This window comes from Mangifera indica, chromosome 7 (genome assembly GCF_011075055.1).
Source record: "Mangifera indica cultivar Alphonso chromosome 7, CATAS_Mindica_2.1, whole genome shotgun sequence".
NCBI lineage: Eukaryota > Viridiplantae > Streptophyta > Magnoliopsida > Sapindales > Anacardiaceae > Mangifera > Mangifera indica.
Window position 1 is genome coordinate 6,649,080 of NC_058143.1, and position 19,679 is coordinate 6,668,758.

General features: G+C 45.5%; 39 non-coding genes and 3 pseudogenes across 39 annotated transcripts; all 42 read right to left on the reverse strand.

Annotated features, from left to right (window-relative positions):
- Nucleotides 1–1,197: 1,197 nt before the first annotated feature.
- Nucleotides 1,198–1,316, reverse strand: LOC123222087. Its single transcript, XR_006503445.1, has one exon. It is a non-coding gene; the product is annotated as a 5S ribosomal RNA (ribosomal RNA).
- A 303-nt stretch (nt 1,317–1,619) lies between these two features.
- On the reverse strand, nt 1,620–1,738 carry LOC123222160. The gene has a single exon (XR_006503515.1). It is a non-coding gene; the product is annotated as a 5S ribosomal RNA (ribosomal RNA).
- Nucleotides 1,739–2,067: 329 nt separating this feature from the next.
- LOC123222134 lies at nt 2,068–2,186 on the reverse strand. Its single transcript, XR_006503490.1, has one exon. It is a non-coding gene; the product is annotated as a 5S ribosomal RNA (ribosomal RNA).
- A 329-nt stretch (nt 2,187–2,515) lies between these two features.
- On the reverse strand, nt 2,516–2,634 carry LOC123222081. The gene has a single exon (XR_006503439.1). It is a non-coding gene; the product is annotated as a 5S ribosomal RNA (ribosomal RNA).
- A 329-nt stretch (nt 2,635–2,963) lies between these two features.
- On the reverse strand, nt 2,964–3,082 carry LOC123222099. Its single transcript, XR_006503457.1, has one exon. It is a non-coding gene; the product is annotated as a 5S ribosomal RNA (ribosomal RNA).
- A 329-nt stretch (nt 3,083–3,411) lies between these two features.
- Nucleotides 3,412–3,530, reverse strand: LOC123222127. Its single transcript, XR_006503483.1, has one exon. It is a non-coding gene; the product is annotated as a 5S ribosomal RNA (ribosomal RNA).
- A 329-nt stretch (nt 3,531–3,859) lies between these two features.
- LOC123222144 lies at nt 3,860–3,978 on the reverse strand. The gene has a single exon (XR_006503499.1). It is a non-coding gene; the product is annotated as a 5S ribosomal RNA (ribosomal RNA).
- A 329-nt stretch (nt 3,979–4,307) lies between these two features.
- Nucleotides 4,308–4,426, reverse strand: LOC123222104. Its single transcript, XR_006503462.1, has one exon. It is a non-coding gene; the product is annotated as a 5S ribosomal RNA (ribosomal RNA).
- A 329-nt stretch (nt 4,427–4,755) lies between these two features.
- Nucleotides 4,756–4,874, reverse strand: LOC123222121. Its single transcript, XR_006503479.1, has one exon. It is a non-coding gene; the product is annotated as a 5S ribosomal RNA (ribosomal RNA).
- Nucleotides 4,875–5,203: 329 nt separating this feature from the next.
- LOC123222118 lies at nt 5,204–5,322 on the reverse strand. The gene has a single exon (XR_006503476.1). It is a non-coding gene; the product is annotated as a 5S ribosomal RNA (ribosomal RNA).
- Nucleotides 5,323–5,655: 333 nt separating this feature from the next.
- LOC123222056 lies at nt 5,656–5,774 on the reverse strand. Its single transcript, XR_006503415.1, has one exon. It is a non-coding gene; the product is annotated as a 5S ribosomal RNA (ribosomal RNA).
- Nucleotides 5,775–6,107: 333 nt separating this feature from the next.
- LOC123222112 lies at nt 6,108–6,226 on the reverse strand. The gene has a single exon (XR_006503470.1). It is a non-coding gene; the product is annotated as a 5S ribosomal RNA (ribosomal RNA).
- A 333-nt stretch (nt 6,227–6,559) lies between these two features.
- LOC123222055 lies at nt 6,560–6,678 on the reverse strand. Its single transcript, XR_006503414.1, has one exon. It is a non-coding gene; the product is annotated as a 5S ribosomal RNA (ribosomal RNA).
- A 333-nt stretch (nt 6,679–7,011) lies between these two features.
- LOC123222070 lies at nt 7,012–7,130 on the reverse strand. The gene has a single exon (XR_006503428.1). It is a non-coding gene; the product is annotated as a 5S ribosomal RNA (ribosomal RNA).
- A 333-nt stretch (nt 7,131–7,463) lies between these two features.
- Nucleotides 7,464–7,582, reverse strand: LOC123222065. The gene has a single exon (XR_006503423.1). It is a non-coding gene; the product is annotated as a 5S ribosomal RNA (ribosomal RNA).
- Nucleotides 7,583–7,915: 333 nt separating this feature from the next.
- LOC123222182 lies at nt 7,916–8,028 on the reverse strand (annotated as a pseudogene).
- A 333-nt stretch (nt 8,029–8,361) lies between these two features.
- On the reverse strand, nt 8,362–8,480 carry LOC123222066. The gene has a single exon (XR_006503424.1). It is a non-coding gene; the product is annotated as a 5S ribosomal RNA (ribosomal RNA).
- Nucleotides 8,481–8,813: 333 nt separating this feature from the next.
- On the reverse strand, nt 8,814–8,932 carry LOC123222113. Its single transcript, XR_006503471.1, has one exon. It is a non-coding gene; the product is annotated as a 5S ribosomal RNA (ribosomal RNA).
- A 333-nt stretch (nt 8,933–9,265) lies between these two features.
- LOC123222062 lies at nt 9,266–9,384 on the reverse strand. Its single transcript, XR_006503420.1, has one exon. It is a non-coding gene; the product is annotated as a 5S ribosomal RNA (ribosomal RNA).
- Nucleotides 9,385–9,691: 307 nt separating this feature from the next.
- Nucleotides 9,692–9,810, reverse strand: LOC123222145. The gene has a single exon (XR_006503500.1). It is a non-coding gene; the product is annotated as a 5S ribosomal RNA (ribosomal RNA).
- A 293-nt stretch (nt 9,811–10,103) lies between these two features.
- On the reverse strand, nt 10,104–10,222 carry LOC123222151. Its single transcript, XR_006503506.1, has one exon. It is a non-coding gene; the product is annotated as a 5S ribosomal RNA (ribosomal RNA).
- Nucleotides 10,223–10,529: 307 nt separating this feature from the next.
- Nucleotides 10,530–10,648, reverse strand: LOC123222086. Its single transcript, XR_006503444.1, has one exon. It is a non-coding gene; the product is annotated as a 5S ribosomal RNA (ribosomal RNA).
- Nucleotides 10,649–10,981: 333 nt separating this feature from the next.
- Nucleotides 10,982–11,100, reverse strand: LOC123222085. Its single transcript, XR_006503443.1, has one exon. It is a non-coding gene; the product is annotated as a 5S ribosomal RNA (ribosomal RNA).
- A 319-nt stretch (nt 11,101–11,419) lies between these two features.
- On the reverse strand, nt 11,420–11,538 carry LOC123222164. The gene has a single exon (XR_006503519.1). It is a non-coding gene; the product is annotated as a 5S ribosomal RNA (ribosomal RNA).
- A 307-nt stretch (nt 11,539–11,845) lies between these two features.
- Nucleotides 11,846–11,964, reverse strand: LOC123222079. Its single transcript, XR_006503437.1, has one exon. It is a non-coding gene; the product is annotated as a 5S ribosomal RNA (ribosomal RNA).
- A 318-nt stretch (nt 11,965–12,282) lies between these two features.
- Nucleotides 12,283–12,401, reverse strand: LOC123222153. Its single transcript, XR_006503508.1, has one exon. It is a non-coding gene; the product is annotated as a 5S ribosomal RNA (ribosomal RNA).
- A 307-nt stretch (nt 12,402–12,708) lies between these two features.
- On the reverse strand, nt 12,709–12,827 carry LOC123222149. Its single transcript, XR_006503504.1, has one exon. It is a non-coding gene; the product is annotated as a 5S ribosomal RNA (ribosomal RNA).
- A 307-nt stretch (nt 12,828–13,134) lies between these two features.
- LOC123222106 lies at nt 13,135–13,253 on the reverse strand. Its single transcript, XR_006503464.1, has one exon. It is a non-coding gene; the product is annotated as a 5S ribosomal RNA (ribosomal RNA).
- A 307-nt stretch (nt 13,254–13,560) lies between these two features.
- Nucleotides 13,561–13,679, reverse strand: LOC123222169. The gene has a single exon (XR_006503524.1). It is a non-coding gene; the product is annotated as a 5S ribosomal RNA (ribosomal RNA).
- A 333-nt stretch (nt 13,680–14,012) lies between these two features.
- On the reverse strand, nt 14,013–14,131 carry LOC123222109. The gene has a single exon (XR_006503467.1). It is a non-coding gene; the product is annotated as a 5S ribosomal RNA (ribosomal RNA).
- A 307-nt stretch (nt 14,132–14,438) lies between these two features.
- On the reverse strand, nt 14,439–14,557 carry LOC123222095. Its single transcript, XR_006503453.1, has one exon. It is a non-coding gene; the product is annotated as a 5S ribosomal RNA (ribosomal RNA).
- A 318-nt stretch (nt 14,558–14,875) lies between these two features.
- LOC123222154 lies at nt 14,876–14,994 on the reverse strand. The gene has a single exon (XR_006503509.1). It is a non-coding gene; the product is annotated as a 5S ribosomal RNA (ribosomal RNA).
- Nucleotides 14,995–15,301: 307 nt separating this feature from the next.
- Nucleotides 15,302–15,420, reverse strand: LOC123222133. Its single transcript, XR_006503489.1, has one exon. It is a non-coding gene; the product is annotated as a 5S ribosomal RNA (ribosomal RNA).
- A 319-nt stretch (nt 15,421–15,739) lies between these two features.
- Nucleotides 15,740–15,858, reverse strand: LOC123222155. The gene has a single exon (XR_006503510.1). It is a non-coding gene; the product is annotated as a 5S ribosomal RNA (ribosomal RNA).
- A 307-nt stretch (nt 15,859–16,165) lies between these two features.
- Nucleotides 16,166–16,284, reverse strand: LOC123222072. The gene has a single exon (XR_006503430.1). It is a non-coding gene; the product is annotated as a 5S ribosomal RNA (ribosomal RNA).
- A 333-nt stretch (nt 16,285–16,617) lies between these two features.
- On the reverse strand, nt 16,618–16,736 carry LOC123222159. Its single transcript, XR_006503514.1, has one exon. It is a non-coding gene; the product is annotated as a 5S ribosomal RNA (ribosomal RNA).
- Nucleotides 16,737–17,069: 333 nt separating this feature from the next.
- LOC123222171 lies at nt 17,070–17,188 on the reverse strand. Its single transcript, XR_006503526.1, has one exon. It is a non-coding gene; the product is annotated as a 5S ribosomal RNA (ribosomal RNA).
- A 321-nt stretch (nt 17,189–17,509) lies between these two features.
- Nucleotides 17,510–17,624, reverse strand: LOC123222203 (annotated as a pseudogene).
- Nucleotides 17,625–17,930: 306 nt separating this feature from the next.
- LOC123222077 lies at nt 17,931–18,049 on the reverse strand. The gene has a single exon (XR_006503435.1). It is a non-coding gene; the product is annotated as a 5S ribosomal RNA (ribosomal RNA).
- A 322-nt stretch (nt 18,050–18,371) lies between these two features.
- Nucleotides 18,372–18,489, reverse strand: LOC123222172 (annotated as a pseudogene).
- Nucleotides 18,490–18,818: 329 nt separating this feature from the next.
- LOC123222143 lies at nt 18,819–18,937 on the reverse strand. Its single transcript, XR_006503498.1, has one exon. It is a non-coding gene; the product is annotated as a 5S ribosomal RNA (ribosomal RNA).
- A 304-nt stretch (nt 18,938–19,241) lies between these two features.
- LOC123222168 lies at nt 19,242–19,360 on the reverse strand. The gene has a single exon (XR_006503523.1). It is a non-coding gene; the product is annotated as a 5S ribosomal RNA (ribosomal RNA).
- Between the last annotated feature and the right edge of the window lie 319 nt (nt 19,361–19,679).

Here is a 19,679-nt window from a genome sequence, read left to right on the forward strand (position 1 = left end):
TGCACTTTGAATGCACAAATGAGTATATAATTTTTAGGGAGAAGGACTATTTCCCACCCAACTTTTGATGCGTTTTCAAGATGCCACCCACGTCAGATGAAAATCCAGTTTTCCCACCCATGACCAAACTGCCGTCCATTTTTTCAGTTAGGAACAGGGGCAAAATCGTCATTTACTATTTAAAACATTAAAACTTTAAAATTTCACCGTTTCCCCCTTCAGGTTTCAAAAAGTAAATAACCCATCCTCAAAGTTTGAAAACTTTAATTTCACCCCCTAGGGTTTTGCTTCCTTCTCCGGCCACCACCGACGGCCGCTGCAATCGATCGATGGGAGATCTCTGACTTCAAAGGACGACGAAGGAGATCTGGACGACGAAGAACAGATCTGGATGATGCGACGATGAAGAATAGACAGAGATCTGGAAGTACATATCTGGACGACGCGACAAGCGACGAAGGACGAGGAAGAGTCGTCCTTCGTCGTCTGGGTGGAACGACGAAGAGAGACCTCTTCGTCGCACGGTGGTGCGACAAAGAGATCTCTGTCTCTTCGTCGCATTATGCGACGAAGAGATCTCCGTCTCTTTGTCGCACCGTGCACCAGGAGAAGGAGATCTCCGTCTCTTCCTTCTTCGACCACCACCGTCGTCGCACCAGGAGAAGGAGGAGGCAGGTGATTGCGCCGGAGACGACGTCGGGAGATGAAGTGGCAGAATGGGGGTGAAACTGCTAGTTTTGAAAGTTATGGGGGCGGCTATTTTTTTGAAAAATTTGGAAACCCTAGGTTTAGGGGTGAAAATGTTAGTTTTCAAAGTTTAAAAACTTTAGGTAAGTTGAGATGTTAGTTTCTAAAACCTAAGGGGGGTGAAGGAAAACCTCATATCAATTTTGGGATGAATTTTGCAGAGGGGTATTTTTGTCATTTCATCTAAGAAGGGTAAAATGGACATTTTACCCTTATGCAAACAGAAACCATCCAAATTAACAGCTCATGGGTGGGAAAACTGAATTTTCATCTGGCGTGTGTGGTATTTTGAGAACGCATCAAAAGTTGGGTGGGAAATAGTCCTTCTCCCTAATTTTTATATCTCATCTTGTCGTTATGTGATTTTGAATTAATAGTCAATCACATGATTTTGAATTAATGCACTGGATAAGGGTAAAACAAAACGTAAAACGCACGGAGGCAAAACGAGGGGTGCAACCCGAGGACTTCCCATGAGGTCAGCCATCCTAGTACTATTCTTGCCCAAGCACTCTTAACTTCGGAGTTCTGATGGGATCCGATGCATTAGTGCTGGTATGGTTGCACCCACCATTCATCGCGCAAAATATTTATTTAACCCTGCTTCCCGCATCCTCAACGCTCCCATTCGCCTTCTTCTCCCTTTCACCACGCGATCACGAATCCCACGGGCACCGGAGAAAGGTAAAACAAAATGTAAAACGCATTGATGTAAAATGAAGGGTGTAACACGAGGACTCCCCACCGTTCATTGCACTTTGAATGCACAAATGAGTATATAATTTTTATATCTCATCTTGTCGTTATGTGATTTTGAATTAATGCACCGGATAAGGGTAAAACAAAACGTAAAACGCACCGCGGCAAAACGAGGGGTGCAACACGAGGACTTCCAAGGAGGTCACCCATCCTAGTACAGCTCTTGCCCAAACATTCTTAACTTCGGAGTTTTGATGGGATCCGATGCATTAGTGCTGGTATGGTTGCACCCACCATTCATTGCGCAAAATATTTATTTAACCCTGCTTCCCGCATCCTCAACGCTCCCATTCGCCTTCTTCTCCCTTTCACCACGCGGTCACGAATCCCACAGGCACCGGAGAAAGGTAAAGCAAAACGTAAAACGCACCGATGTAAAATGAAGGGTGTAACACGAGGACTCCCCACCATTCATTGCACTTTGAATGCACAAATGAGCATATAATTTTTATATCTCATCTTGTCGTTATGTGATTTTGAATTAATAGTCAATCACATGATTTTGAATTAATGCACCGGATAAGGGTAAAACAAAACGTAAAACTCATCGAGGCAAAACGAGGGGTGCAACACGAGGACTTCCCAGGAGGTCATCCATCCTAGTATTGCTCTCGCCCAAGCTCACTTTACTTCGGAGTTCTGATGGGATCCGGTGCATTAATGCTGGTATGGTCGCACCAACTATTCATCGCGCAAAATATTTATCTAACCCTACTTCCCGCATCCTTGACGCTCCTATTCGCCTTCTTCTCCCTTTCACCACTCGATCCCGAATCCCACGGGCACTGGAGAAAGGTAACACAAAACATAAAACGCACCGATGTAAAATGAAGGGTGTAACACGAGGACTCCCTACCGTTCATTGCACTTTGAATGCACAAATGAGTATATAATTTTTATATCTCATCTTGCCGTTATGTGATTTTGAATTAATAGTCAATCACATGATTTTGAATTAATGCACCGGATAAGGGTAAAACAAAACGTAAAATGCACCGAGGCAAAACGAGGGGTGCAACACGAGGACTTCCCAGGAGGTCACCCATCCTAATACTGCTCTTGCCCAAACACTCTTAACTTCGGAGTTCTGATGGGATCCGATGCATTAGTGCTGGTATGGTTGCACCCACCATTCATTGCGCAAAATATTTATTTAACCCTGCTTCCCGCATCCTCAACGCTCCCATTCGCCTTCTTCTCCCTTTCACCACGCGGTCACGAATCCCACGGGCATCGGAGAAAGGTAAAACAAAACGTAAAACGCACCGATGTAAAATGAAGGGTGTAACACGAGGACTCCCCACCGTTCATTGCACTTTGAATGCACAAATGAGCATATAATTTTTATATCTCATCTTGTCGTTATGTGATTTTGAATTAAAAGTCAATCACATGATTTTGAATTAATGCACCGGATAAGGGTAAAATAAAACGTAAAACTCATCGAGGTAAAACGAGGGGTGCAACACGAGGACTTCCCAGGAAGTCATCCATCCTAGTACTGCTCTCGCCCAAGCTCACTTTACTTCGGAGTTCTGATGGGATCCGGTGCATTAATGCTGGTATGGTCGCACCCACTATTCATCGCGCAAAATATTTATCTAACCCTACTTCCCGCATCCTCGACGCTCCCATTCGCCTTCTTCTCCCTTTCACCACGCGATCCCGAATCCCACGGGCACCGGAGAAAGGTAAAGCAAAACGTAAAACGCACCGATGTAAAATGAAGGGTGTAACACGAGGACTCCCCACAGTTCATTGCACTTTGAATGCACAAATGAGTATATAATTTTTATATCTCATCTTGTCGTTATGTGATTTTGAATTAATAGTCAATCACATGATTTTGAATTAATGCACCGGATAAGGGTAAAACAAAACGTAAAACGCACCGAGGCAAAACGAGGGGTGCAACACGAGGACTTCCTAGGAGGTCACCGATCCTAGTACTGCTCTCGCCCAAGCACACTTAACTTCGGAGTTCTGATAGGATCCGGTGCATTAGTGCTGGTATGGTCGCACGCACCATTCATCGCGCAAAATATTTATTTAACCCTGCTTCCCGCATCCTCAATGCTCCCATTTGCCTGCTTCTCCCTTTCACCACGTGATCACGAATCCCACGGGCACCGGAGAAAGGTAAAGCAAAACGTAAAACGCACCGATGTAAAATGAAGGGTGTAACACGAGGACTCCCCACAGTTCATTGCACTTTGAATGCACAAATGAGTATATAATTTTTATATCTCATCTTGTCGTTATGTGATTTTGAATTAATAGTCAATCACATGATTTTGAATTAATGCACCGGATAAGGGTAAAACAAAACGTAAAACTCACCGAGGCAAAACGAGGGGTGCAACACGAGGACTTTCCAGGAGGTCATCCATCCTAGTACTGCTCTCGCCCAAGCTCACTTTACTTCGGAGTTCTGATGGGATCTGGTGCATTAATGCTGGTATGGTCGCACCCACTATTCATCGCGCAAAATATTTATCTAACCCTACTTCCCGCATCCTCGACGCTCCCATTCGCCTTCTTCTCCCTTTCACCACGCGATCCCGAATCCCACGGGCACCGGAGAAAGGTAACACAAAACATGAAACACACCGATGTAAAATGAAGGGTGTAACACGAGGACTCCCTACCGTTCATTGCACTTTGAATGCACAAATAAGTATATAATTTTTATACCTCATCTTGTCGTTATGTGATTTTGAATTAATAGTCAATCACATGATTTTGAATTAATGCACCGGATAAGGGTAAAACAAAATGTAAAACGCACTGAAGCAAAACGAGGGGTGCAACCCGAGGACTTCCCATGAGGTCACCCATCCTAGTACTATTCTTGCCCAGACACTCTTAACTTCGGAGTTCTGATGGGATCCGATGCATTAGTGCTAGTATGGTTGCACCCACCATTCGTAGCGCAAAATATTTATTTAACCCTGCTTCCTCCATCCTCGACGCTCCCATTCGCCTTCCTCTCCATTTCACCACGCGATCCCGAATCCCACGGGCACCGAAGAAAGGTAACACAAAACATAAAACACACCGATGTAAAATGAAGGGTGTAACACAAGGACTCCCTACCGTTCATTGCACTTTGAATGCACAACTAAGTATATAATTTTTATACCTCATCTTGTCGTTATGTGATTTTGAATTAATAGTCAATCACATGATTTTGAATTAATGCACTGGATAAGGGTAAAACAAAACGTAAAACGCACTGAGGCAAAACGAGGGGTGCAACCCGAGGACTTCCCATGAGGTCACCCATCCTAGTACTATTCTTGCCCAAGCACTCTTAACTTCTGAGTTCTGATGGGATCTGATGCATTAGTGCTGGTATGGATGCACCCACCATTCATCGCGCAAAATATTTATTTAACCCTGCTTCTCGCATCCTCAACGCTCCCATTCGCCTTATTCTCCCTTTCACCATGCGATCACGAATCCCACGGGCACCGGAGAAAGGTAAAACAAAATGTAAAACGCACCGATGTAAAATGAAGGGTGTAACACGAGGACTCCCCACCGTTCATTGCACTTTGAATGCACAAATGAGTATATAATTTTTATATCTCATCTTGTCGTTATGCGATTTTGAATTAATAGTCAATCACATGATTTTGAATTAATGCACCGGATAAGGGTAAAACAAAACGTAAAACGCATCGAGACAAAACGAGGGGTGCAACACGAGGACTTCCAAGGAGGTCACCCATCCTAGTACTGCTTTTGCCCAAACACTCTTAACTTCGGAGTTCTGATGGGATCCGATGCATTAGTGCCGGTATGGTTGCACCCACCATTCATCGCGCAAAATATTTATTTAACCCTTCTTCTCGCATCCTCGACGCTCCCATTCGCCTTCCTCTCCATTTCACCACGCGATCCCGAATCCCACGGGCACCGGAGAAAGGTAAAACAAAACGTAAAACGCACCGATGTAAAATGAAGGGTGTAACACGAGGACTCCCCACCGTTCATTGCACTTTGAATGCACAAATATGTGAGTATATAATTGTTATATCTCATCTTGTCGTTATGTGATTATGCATTAATGGTCAATCACATGATTTTGAATTAATGCACCGGATAAAGGTAAAACAAAACGTAAAACCAACCGAGGCAAAATGAGGGGTGCAACACGAGGACTTCCCAGGAGGTCACCCATCCTAGTACTGCTCTCGCCCAAGCACACTTAGCTTCGGAGTTCTGATGGGATCCGGTGCATTAGTGCTGGTATGGTCGCACCCACCATTCATCGCGCAAAATATTTATTTAACCCTGCTTCCCGCATCCTCGACGCTCCCATTCGCCTTCCTCTCCATTTCACCACGCGATCCCGAATCCCACAGGCACCGGAGAAAGGTAAAACAAAACGTAAAACGCACCGACGTAAAATGAAGGGTGTAACACGAGGACTCCCCACCGTTCATTGCACTTTGAATGCACAAATGAGTGAGTATATAATTTTTATATCTCATCTTGTCGTTATGTGATTTTGCATTAATAGTCAATCACATGATTTTGAATTAATGCACTGGATAAGGGTAAAACAAAACGTAAAACGCACCGATGCAAAACGAGGGGTGCAACACGAGGACTTCCCAGGAAGTCACCCATCCTAGTACTGCTCTCGCACAAGCACACTTAGCTTCGGAGTTCTGATGGGATCCGGTGCATTAGTGCTAGTATGGTCGCAACCACCATTCATCGCGCAAAATATTTATTTAACCCTGTTTCCCGCATCCTCGACGCTCCCATTCGCCTTCCTCTCCATTTCACCACGCGATCCCGAATCCCACGGGCACCGGAGAAAGGTAAAACAAAACGTAAAACGCACCGACGTAAAATGAAGGGTGTAACACGAGGACTCCCCACCGTTCATTGCACTTTGAATGCACAAATGAGTGAGTATATAATTTTTATATCTCATCTTGTCGTTATGTGATTTTGTATTAATAGTCAATCACGTGATTTTGAATTAATGCACCGGATAAGGGTAAAACAAAACGTAAAACGCACCGACGCAAAACGAGGGGTGCAACACGAGGACTTCCCAGGAGGTCACCCATCCTAGTACTGCTCACGCCCAAGCACACTTAACTTCGGAGTTCTGATGGGATCCGGTGCATTAGTGCTGGTATGGTCGCACCCACCATTCATCGCGCAAAATATTTATTTAACCCTGCTTCCCGCATCCTCGACGCTCCCATTCGCCTTCCTCTCCATTTCACCACGCGATCCCGAATCCCACGGGCACCGGAGAAAGGTAAAACAAAACGTAAAACGCACCGATGTAAAATGAAAGGTGTAACACGAGGACTCCCCACCGTTCATTGCACTTTGAATGCACAAATATGTGAGTATATAATTTTTATATCTCATCTTGTCGTTATGTGATTTTGAATTAATAGTCAATCACATGATTTTGAATTAATGCACCGGATAAGGTTAAAACAAAACGTAAAATGCACCGAGGCAAAACGAGGGGTGCAACACGAGGACTTCCCAGGAGGTCATCCATCATAGTACTGCTCTCGCCCAAGCACACTTAGCTTCGAAGTTCTGATGGGATCCGGTGCATTAGTGCTGGTATGGTCGCACCCACCATTCAACGCGTAAAATATTTATTTAACCCTGCTTCCCGCATCCTCGACGCTCCCACTCGCCTTCTTCTCCATTTCACCACACGATCCCGAATCCCACGGGCACCGGAGAAAGGTAAAACAAAACGTAAAACGCACCGACGTAAAATGAAGGGTGTAACACGGGGACTCCCCACCGTTCATTGCACTTTGAATGCACAAATGAGTGAGTATATAATTTTTATATCTCATCTTGTCGTTATGTGATTTTGCATTAATAGTCAATCACATGATTTTGAATTAATGCACCGGATAAGGGTAAAACAAAACGTAAAACGCACCGACGCAAAACAACGGGTGCAACACGAGGACTTCCCAGGAGATCACCCATCCTAGTACTGCTCTCGCCCAAGCACACTTAACTTCGGAGTTCTGATGGGATCCGGTGCATTAGTGCTGGTATGGTCGCACCCACCATTCATCGCGCAAAATATTTATTTAACCCTGCTTCCCCCATCCTCGACGCTCCCATTCGCCTTCCTCTCCATTTCACCACGCGATCCCGAATCCCACGGGCACCGGAGAAAGGTAAAACAAAACGTAAAACGTACCGACGTAAAATGAAGGGTGTAACACGAGGACTCCCCACCGTTCATTGCACTTTGAATGCACAAATGAGTGAGTATATAATTTTTATATCTCATCTTGTCGTTATGTGATTTTGCATTAATAGTCAATCACATGATTTTGAATTAATGCACCGGATAAGGGTAAAACAAAACGTAAAACGCAGCGACGGAAAACGACGGGTGCAACACGAGGACATCCCAGGAGGTCACCCATCCTAGTGCTGCTCTCGCACACTTAGCTTCGGAGTTCTGATGGGATCCGGTGTATTAGTGCTGGTATGGTCGCACCCACCATTTATCGCGCAAAATATTTATTTAACCCTGCTTCCCGCATCCTCGACGCTCCCATTCGCCTTCCTCTCCATTTCACCACGTGATCCCGACTCCCACGGGCACCGGAGAAAGGTAAAACAAAACGTAAAACGCACCGACGTAAAATGAAAGGTGTAACACGAGGACTCCCCACCGTTCATTGCACTTTGAATGCACAAATGAGTGAGTATATAATTTTTATATCTCATCTTGTCGTTATGTGATTTTGTATTAATAGTCAATCACATGATTTTGAATTAATGCACCGGATAAGGGTAAAACAAAACGTAAAACGCACCGAGGCAAAACGAGGTGTGCAACACGAGGACTTCCCAGGAGGTCACCCATCCTAGTACTGCTCTCGCCCAAGCACACTTAACTTCGAAGTTCTGATGGGATCCGGTGCATTAGTGCTGGTATGGTCGCACCCACCATTCATTGCGTAAAATATTTATTTAACCCTGCTTCCCGCATCCTCGACGCTCCCATTCGCCTTCCTCTCCATTTCACCACGCGATCCCGAATCCCACGAGCACCGGAGAAAGGTAAAACAAAACGTAAAACGCACCGACGTAAAATGAAGGGTGTAACACGAGGACTCCCCACCGTTCATTGCACTTTGAATGCACAAATGAGTGAGTATATAATTTTTATATCTCATCTTGTCGTTATGTGATTTTGCATTAATAGTCAATCACATGATTTTGAATTAATGCACTGGATAAGGGTAAAACAAAACGTAAAACGCACCGATGCAAAACGAGGGGTGCAACACGAGGACTTCCCAGGAAGTCACCCATCCTAGTACTGCTCTCGCACAAGCACACTTAGCTTCGGAGTTCTGATGGGATCCGGTGCATTAGTGCTAGTATGGTCGCAACCACCATTCATCGCGCAAAATATTTATTTAACCCTGTTTCCCGCATCCTCGACGCTCCCATTCGCCTTCCTCTCCATTTCACCACGCGATCCCGAATCCCACGGGCACCAGAGAAAGGTAAAACAAAACTTAAAATGCACCGATGTAAAATGAAGGGTGTAACACGAGGACTCCCCACCGTTCATTGCACTTTGAATGCACAAATATGTGAGTATATAATTGTTATATCTCATCTTGTCGTTATGTGATTATGCATTAATGGTCAATCACATGATTTTGAATTAATGCACCAGATAAGGGTAAAACAAAACGTAAAACTCACCGAGGCAAAACGAGGGGTGCAACACGAGGACTTCCCAGGAGGTCACCCATCCTAGTACTGCTCTCGCCCAAGCACACTTAGCTTCGAAGTTCTGATGGGATCCGGTGCATTAGTGCTGGTATGGTCGCACCCACCATTCAACGCGCAAAATATTTATTTAACCCTGCTTCCTGCATCCTCGACGCTCCCATTCGCCATCCTCTCCATTTCACCACGCGATCCCGAATCCCACGGGCACCGGAGAAAGGTAAAACAAAACGTAAAACGCACCGACGTAAAATGAAGGGTGTAACACGAGGACTCCCCACCGTTCATTGCCCTTTGAATGCACAAATGAGTGAGTATATAATTTTTATATCTCATCTTGTCGTTATGTGATTTTGAATTAATGCACCGGATAAGGGTAAAACAAAACGTAAAACGCACCGACGTAAAACGAGGGGTGCAACACGAGGACTTCCCAGGAGGTCACCCATCCTAATACTGCTCTCGCTCAAGCACACTTAACTTCGAAGTTCTGATGGGAGCCGGTGCATTAGTGCTGGTATGGTCACACCCACCATTCTTTGCGTAAAATATTTATTGAACCCTGCTTCCCGCATCCTCGACGCTCCCATTCGCCTTCCTCTCCATTTCACCACGCGATCCCGAATCCCACGGGCACCGGAGAAAGGTAAAACAAAACGTAAAATGCACCGACGTAAAATGAAGGGTGTAACACGAGGAGTCCCCACCGTTCATTACACTTTGAATGCACAAATGAGTGAGTATATAATTTTTATATCTCATCTTGTCGTTATGTGATTTTGAATTAATGCACCGGATAAGGGTAAAACAAAACGTAAAACGCACCGACGTAAAACGAGGACTTCCCAGGAGGTCACCCATCCTAGTACTGCTCTCGCCCAAGCACACTTGACTTCGGAGTTCTGATGGGATCCGGTGCATTAGTGCTGGTATGGTCGCACCCACCATTTATCGTGCAAAATATTTATTTAACCCTGCTTCCCGCATCCTCGACGCTCCCATTCGCCTTCCTCTCCATTTCACCACGCGATCCCGAATCCCACGGGCACCGGAGAAAGGTAAAACAAAACGTAAAACGCACCGACGTAAAATGAAGGGTGTAACACGAGGACTCCCCACCGTTCATTGCACTTTGAATGCACAAATGAGTGAGTATATAATTTTTATATCTCATCTTGTCGTTATGTGATTTTGAATTAATGCACCGGATAAGGGTAAAACAAAACGTAAAACGCACCGACGCAAAACGAGGGGTGCGACACGAGGACTTCCCAGGAGGTCACCCATCCTAATACTGCTCTCGCCCAAGCACATTTAACTTCGGAGTTCTGATGGGAGCCGGTACATTAGTGCTGGTATGGTCGCACCCACCATTCATTGCGCAAAATATTTATTTAACCCTGCTTCCCGCATCCTCGACGCTCCCATTCGCCTTCCTCTCCATTTCACCACGCGATCCCGAATGCCACGGGTACCGGAGAAAGGTAAAACAAAACGTAAAACGCACCGACGTAAAATGAAAGGTGTAACACGAGGACTCCCCACCGTTCATTGCACTTTGAATGCACAAATGAGTGAGTATATAATTTTTATATCTCATCTTATCGTTATGTGATTTTGCATTAATAGTCAATCACATGATTTTGTATTAATGCACCGGATAAGGGTAAAACAAAACGTAAAACGCACCGACGCAAAACGAGGTGTGCAACACGAGGACTTCCAAGGAGGTCACCCATCCTAGTACTGCTCTCGCCCAAACACACTTAACTTCGGAGTTCTGATGGGATCCGGTGCATTAGTGCTGGTATGGTCGCACCTACCATTCATCGCGCAAAATATTTATTTAACCCTGCTTCCCGCATCCTCGACGCTCCCATTCGCCTTCCTCTCCATTTCACCACGCGATCCCGAATCCCACGGGCACCGGAGAAAGGTAAAACAAAACGTAAAACGCACCGACGTAAAATGAAAGGTGTAACACGAGGACTCCCCACCGTTCATTGCACTTTGAATGCACAAATGAGTGAGTATATAATTTTTATATCTCATCTTATCGTTATGTGATTTTGCATTAATAGTCAATCACATGATTTTGTATTAATGCACCGGATAAGGGTAAAACAAAACGTAAAACGCACCGACATAAAACGAGGACTTCCCAGGAGGTCACCCATCCTAGTACTGCTCTCGCCCAAGCACACTTAGCTTCGGAGTTCTGATGGGATCCGGTGCATTAGTGCTGGTATGGTCGCACCCACCATTTATCGTGCAAAATATTTATTTAACCCTGCTTCCCGCATCCTCGACGCTCCCATTCGCCTTCCTCTCCATTTCACCACGCGATCCCGAATCCCACGGGCACCGGAGAAATGTAAAACAAAACGTAAAACGCACCGACGTAAAATGAAGGGTGTAACACGAGGACTCCCCACCGTTCATTGCACTTTGAATGCACAAATGAGTGAGTATATAATTTTTATATCTCATCTTGTCGTTATGTGATTTTGAATTAATGCACCGGATAAGGGTAAAACAAAACGTAAAACGCACCGACGCAAAACGAGGGGTGCGACACGAGGACTTCCCAGGAGGTCGCCCATCCTAATACTGCTCTCGCCCGAGCACACTTAACTTCGGAGTTCTGATGGGAGCCGGTGCATTAGTGCTGGTATGGTCGCACCCACCATTCATTGCGCAAAATATTTATTTAACCCTGCTTCCCGCATCCTCGACGCTCCCATTCGCCTTCCTCTCCATTTCACCACGCGATCCCGAATGCCACGGGTACCGGAGAAAGGTAAAACAAAACGTAAAATGCACCGACGTAAATGAAGGGTGTAACACGAGGACTCCCCACCGTTCATTGCACTTTGAATGCACAAATGAGTGAGTATATAATTTTTATATCTCATCTTATCGTTATGTGATTTTGCATTAATAGTCAATCACATGATTTTGTATTAATGCACCGGATAAGGGTAAAACAAAACGTAAAACGCACCGACGTAAAACGAGGACTTCCCAGGAGGTCACCCATCCTAGTACTGCTCTCGCCCAAGCACACTTGACTTCGGAGTTCTGATGGGATCCGGTGCATTAGTGCTGGTATGGTCGCACCCACCATTTATCGCGCAAAATATTTATTTAACCCTGCTTCCCGCATCCTCGACGCTCCCATTCGCCTTCCTCTCCATTTCACCACGCGATCCCGAATCCCACAGGCACCGGAGAAAGGTAAAACAAAACGTAAAACGCACCGACGTAAAATGAAGGGTGTAAAACGAGGACTCCCCACCGTTCATTGCACTTTGAATGCACAAATGAGTGAGTATATAATTTTTATATCTCATCTTGTCGTTATGTGATTTTGAATTAATGCACCGGATAAGGGTAAAACAAAACGTAAAACGCACCGACGCAAAACGAGGGGTGCGACACGAGGACTTCCCAGGATGTCACCCATCCTAATACTGCTCTCGCCCAAGCACACTTAAATTCGGAGTTCTGATGGGAGCCGGTGCATTAGTGCTGGTATGGTCGCACCCACCATTCATTGCGTAAAATATTTATTTAACCCTGCTTCCCGCATCCTCGACGCTCCCATTCGCCTTCCTCTCCATTTCACCACGCGATCCCGAATCCCACGGGCACCGGAGAAAGGTAAAACAAAACGTAAAACGCACCGATGTAAAATGAAGGGTGCAACTCGAGGACTCCCCACCGTTCATTGCACTTTGAATGCACAAATGAGTGAGTATATAATTTTTATATCTCATCTTGTCGTTATGTGATTTTGAATTAATGCACCGGATAAGGGTAAAACAAAACGTAAAACGCATCGACGCAAAACGAGGGGTGCGACACGAGGACTTCCCAGGAGGTCACCCATCCTAATACTGCTCTCGCTCAAGCACACTTAACTTCGGAGTTCTGATGGGAGCCGGTGCATTAGTGCTGGTATGGTCACACCCACCATTCATTGCGTAAAATATTTATTGAACCCTGCTTCCCGCATCCTCGACGCTCCCATTCGCCTTCCTCTCCATTTCACCACGCGATCCCGAATCCCACGGGCACCGGAGAAAGGTAAAACAAAACGTAAAATGCACCGACGTAAAATGAAGGGTGTAACACGAGGACTCCCCACCGTTCATTGCACTTTGAATGCACAAATGAGTGAGTATATAATTTTTATATCTCATCTTGTCGTTATGTGATTTTGAATTAATTCACCGGATAAGGGTAAAACAAAACGTAAAACGCACCGACGCAAAACGAGGGGTGCGACACGAGGACTTCCCAGGAGGTCACCCATCCTAATACTGATATCGCCCAAGCACACTTAACTTCGCAGTTCTGATGGGAGCCGGTGCATTAGTGCTGGTATGGTCGTACCCACCATTCATTGCGTAAAATATTTATTTAACCCTGCTTCCCGCATCCTCGACGCTCCCATTCGCCTTCCTCTCCATTTCACCACGCGATCCCGAATCCCACGGGCACCGGAGAAAGGTAAAACAAAACGTAAAATGCACCGACGTAAAATGAAGGATGTAACACGAGGACTCCCCACCGTTCATTGCACTTTGAATGCACAAATGAGTGAGTATATAATTTTTATATCTCATCTTGTCGTTATGTGATTTTGCATTAATAGTCAATCACGTGATTTTGAATTAATGCACCGGATAAGGGTAAAACAAAACGTAAAACGCATCGACGCAAAACGAGGGGTGCAACACGAGGACTTCCAAGGAGGTCACCCATTGTAGTACTGCTCTCGCCCAAACACACTTAACTTTGGAGTTCTGATGGGATCCGGTGCATTAGTGCTGGTATGGTTGCACCTACCATTCATCGCGCAAAATATTTATTTAACCCTGCTTCCCGCATCCTCGACGCTCCCATTCGCCTTCCTCTCCATTTCACCACGCGATCCCGAATCCCACGGGCACCGGAGAAAGGTAAAACAAAACGTAAAACGCACCGACGTAAAATGAAGGGTGTAACACGAGGACTCCCCACCGTTCATTGCACTTTGAATGCACAAATGAGTGAGTATATAATTTTTATATCTCATCTTGTCGTTATGTGATTTTGAATTAATGCACCGGATGAGGGTAAAACAAAACGTAAAACGCACCGACGCAAAACGAGGGGTGCGACACGAGGACTTCCCAGGAGGTCGCCCATCCTAATACTGCTCTCGCCTAAGCACACTTAACTTCGGAGTTCTGATGGGAGCCGGTGCATTAGTGCTGGTATGGTCGCACCCACCATTCATTGCGTAAAATATTTATTTAACCCTGCTTCCCGCATCCTCGACGCTCCCATTCGCCTTCCTCTCCATTTCACCACGCGATCCCGAATCCCACGGGTACCGGAGAAAGGTAAAACAAAACGTAAAATGCACCGACGTAAATGAAGGGTGTAACACGAGGACTCCCCACCGTTCATTGCACTTTGAATGCACAAATGAGTGAGTATATAATTTTTATATCTCATCTTATCGTTATGTGATTTTGCATTAATAGTCAATCACATGATTTTGTATTAATGCACCGGATAAGGGTAAAACAAAACGTAAAACGCACCGACGTAAAACGAGGACTTCCCAGGAGGTCACCCATCCTAGTACTGCTCTCGCCCAAGCACACTTGACTTCGGAGTTCTGATGGGATCCGGTGCATTAGTGCTGGTATGGTCGCACCCACCATTTATCGTGCAAAATATTTATTTAACCCTGCTTCCCGCATCCTCGACGCTCCCATTCGCCTTCCACTCCATTTCACCACGCGATCCCGAATCCCACGGGCACCGGAGAAAGGTAAAACAAAACGTAAAACGCACCGACGTAAAATGAAGGGTGTAACACGAGGACTCCCTACCGTTCATTGCACTTTGAATGCACAAATGAGAGAGTATATAATTTTTATATCTCATCTTGTCGTTATGTGATTTTGAATTAATGCACCGGATAAGGGTAAAACAAAACGTAAAACGCACCGACGCAAAACGAGGGGTGCGACACGAGGACTTCCCAGGAGGTCACCCATCCTAATACTGCTCTCGCCCAAGCACACTTAACTTCGCAGTTCTGATGGGAGCCAGTGCATTAGTGCTGGTATGGTCGCACCCACCATTCATTGCGTAAAATATTTATTTAACCCTGCTTCCCGCATCCTCGACGCTCCCATTCGCCTTCCTCTCCATTTCACCACGCGATCCCGAATCCCACGGGCACCGGAGAAAGGTAAAACAAAACGTAAAATGCACCGACGTAAAATGAAGGGTGTAACACGAGGACTCCCCACCGTTCATTGCACTTTGAATGCACAAATGAGTGAGTATATAATTTTTATATCTCATCTTATCGTTATGTGATTTTGCATTAATAGTCAATCACATGATTTTGTATTAATGCACCGGATAAGGGTAAAACAAAACGTAAAACGCACCGACGTAAAACGAGGACTTCCCAGGAGGTCACCCATCCTAGTACTGCTCTCGCCCAAGCACACTTGACTTCGGAGTTCTGATGGGATCCGGTGCATTAGTGCTGGTATGGTCGCACCCACCATTTATCGTGCAAAATATTTATTTAACCCTGCTTCCCGCATCCTCGACGCTCCCATTCGCCTTCCTCTCCATTTCACCACGCGATCCCGAATCCCACGGGCACCGGAGAAAGGTAAAACAAAACGTAAAACGCACCGACGTAAAATGAAGGGTGTAACACGAGGACTCCCCACCGTTCATTGCACTTTGAATGCACAAATGAGTGAGTATATAATTTTTATATCTCATCTTGTCGTTATGTGATTTTGAATTAATGCACCGGATAAGGGTAAAACAAAACGTAAAACGCACCGACGCAAAACGAGGGGTGCGACACGAGGACTTCCCAGGAGGTCACCCATCCTAATACTGCTCTCGCCCAAGCACACTTAACTTCGGAGTTCTGATGGGAGCCGGTGCATTAGTGCTGGTATGGTCGCACCCACCATTCATTGCGCAAAATATTTATTTAACCCTGCTTCCCGCATCCTCGACGCTCCCATTCGCCTTCCTCTCCATTTCACCACGCGATCCCGAATCCCACGGGCACCGGAGAAAGGTAAAACAAAACGTAAAATGCACCGACGTAAAATGAAGGATGTAACACGAGGACTCCCCACCGTTCATTGCACTTTGAATGCACAAATGAGTGAGTATATAATTTTTATATCTCATCTTGTCGTTATGTGATTTTGCATTAATAGTCAATCACGTGATTTTGAATTAATGCACCGGATAAGGGTAAAACAAAACGTAAAACGCACCGACGCAAAACGAGGGGTGCAACACGAGGACTTCCAAGGAGGTCACCCATTCTAGTACTGCTCTCGCCTAAACACACTTAACTTTGGAGTGCTGATGGGATCCGGTGCATTAGTGCTGGTATGGTCGCACCTACCAGTCATCGCGCAAAATATTTATTTAACCCTGCTTCCCGCATCCTCGACGCTCCCATTCGCCTTCCTCTCCATTTCACCACGCGATCCCGAATCCCACGGGCACCGGGGAAAGGTAAAACAAAACGTAAAACGCACCGACGTAAAATGAAAGGTGTAACACGAGGACTCCCCACCGTTCATTGCACTTTGAATGCACAAATGAGTGAGTATATAATTTTTATATCTCATCTTATCGTTATGTGATTTTGCATTAATAGTCAATCACATGATTTTGTATTAATGCACCGGATAAGGGTAAAACAAAACGTAAAACGCACCGACGCAAAACGAGGGGTGCAACACGAGGACATCCCAGGAGGTCACCCATCCTAGTGCTCTCTCTCGCCCAAACACACTAACTTCGGAGTTCTGATGGGATCCGGTGCATTAGTGCTGGTATGGTCGCACCTACCATTTATCGCGCAAAATATTTTATTTAACCCTGCTTCCCGCATCCTCGACGCTCCCATTCGCCTTCCTCTCCATTTCACCACACGATCCCGAATCCCACGGGCACCGGAGAAAAGTAAAACAAAACGTAAAACGCACCGACGTAAAATGAAAGGTGTAACACGAGGACTCCCCACCGTTCATTGCACTTTGAATGCACAAATGAGTGAGTATATAATTTTTATATCTCATCTTGTCGTTATGTGATTTTGCATTAATAGTCAATCACATGATTTTGAATTAATGCACCGGATAAGGGTAAAACAAAACGTAAAAACGCACCGACGAAAAACGAGGACTTCCCAGGAGGTCACCCATCTAGTACTGCTCTCGCCAAGCACACTTAACTTCAAGTTCTGATGGGATCCGGTGCATTAGTGCTGTATGGTCGCACCCACCATTTATGCGTGCAAATATTTATTTAACCCTGCTTCCCGCATCCTCGACGCTCCCATTCGCCTTCCTCTCCATTTCACCACGCGATCCCGAATCCCACGAGCACTGGAGAAAGGTAAAACAAAACGAAAAACCCACCGACGTAAAATGAAGGGTGTAACACCAGACTCCCCACCGTTCATTGCACTTTGAATGCACAAATGAGTGAGTATATGATTTTTATATCTCATCTTGTCGTTATGTGATTTTGAATTATTTCACCGGATAAGGGTAAAACAAAACGTAAAACGCACCGACGCAAAACGAGGGGTGCGACACGAGGACTTCCTAGGAGGCCACCCATCCTAATACTGCTCTCGCCCAAGCACACTTGACTTCGGAGTTCTGATGGGATCCGGTGCATTAGTGCTGGTATGGTCGCACCCACCATTCATCGCGCAAAATAATTATTTAACCCTGCTTCCCGCATCCTCGACGCTCCCATCGCCTTCCTCTCCATTTCACCACGCGATCCGAATCCCACGGCACCGGAGAAAGGTAAAACAAAACGTAAAACGCACCGACGTAAAATGAAGGGTGCAACACGAGGACTCCCCACCGTTCATTGCACTTTGAATGCACAAATGATGAGTATATAATTTTATATCTCATCTTGTCATTATGTTATTTTGCATTAATTCAATCACGGATTTTGAATATGCACCGGATAAGGGTAAACAAAACGTAAAACGCACCGACGCAAAACGAGGGGTGCAACACGAGGACTTCCCAGGAGGTCACCCATCCTATACATGCTCTTGCCCAAGCACACTTAACTTCGGAGTTCTGATGGATCCGATGCATTAGTGCTGGTATGGTCGCACCCACCATTCATCGCGCAAAATATTTATTTAACCCAGCTTCCCGCATCCTCGACGCTCCCAATTCGCCATCCTCTCCATTTCACCACGCGATCCCGAATCCCACGGGCACCGGAGAAAGGTAAAACAAAACGTAAAAACGCACCGACGTAAAATGAAGGGTGTAACACGAGGACTACCCCACCGTTCATTGCACTTTGAATGCACAAATGAGTGAGTATATAATTTTTATATCTCATCTTGTCGTTATGTGATTTTGAATTAATGTCACACGATTTGAATAATGCACCGGAAAAAGGGTAAAACAAACGTAAAACGCACCGACGCAAAACGAGGGGTGCAACACGAGGACTTCCCAGGAGGTCACCCATCCTAGTACTGCTCTCGCTCAAGCACACTAAACTTCAGAGTTCTGATGGGATCCGGTGCATTAGTGCTGGTATGGTCACAGCCACCATTCATCGCGTAAAAATATTATTGAACCCTGCTTCCCGCATCCTCGCGCTCCCATTCGCCTTCCTCTCCATTTCACCACGCGATCCCGAATCCCACGGGCACCGGAGAAAGGTAAAACAAAACGTAAAATGCACCGACGTAAAATGAAGGGTGTAACACGAGGACTCCCCACCGTTCATTGCACTTTGAATGCACAAATGAGTGAGTGAAAATTTTTATATCTCATCTTGTCGTTATGTGATTTTGAATTAATGTACCCGATAAAGGTAAAACAAAACGTAAAACGCACCGACGCAAAACGAGGGGTCGACACGAGGACTTCCCAGGAGGTCACCCATCCTAATACTGCTCTCGCCCAAGCACACTAAACTTCGGAGTTCTGATGGGAGCCGGTGCATTAGTGCTGGTATTGTCACACCCACCATTCATTGCGTAAAATATTATATTAACCCTGCTTCCCGCATCCTCGACGCTCCCATTCGCCTTCCTCTCCATTTCACCACGCGATCCCGAATCCCACGGGCACCGGAGAAAGGTAAAACAAAACGCAAAATGCACCGACGTAAAATGAATGGTGTAACACGAGGACTCCCCGCCGTTCATTGCACTTTGAATGCACAAATGAGTGAGTATATAATTTTTATATCTCATCTTATCGTTATGTGATTTTGCATTAATAGTCAATCACATGATTTTGAATTAATGCACCGGATAAGGGAAAACAAAACGTAAAATACAC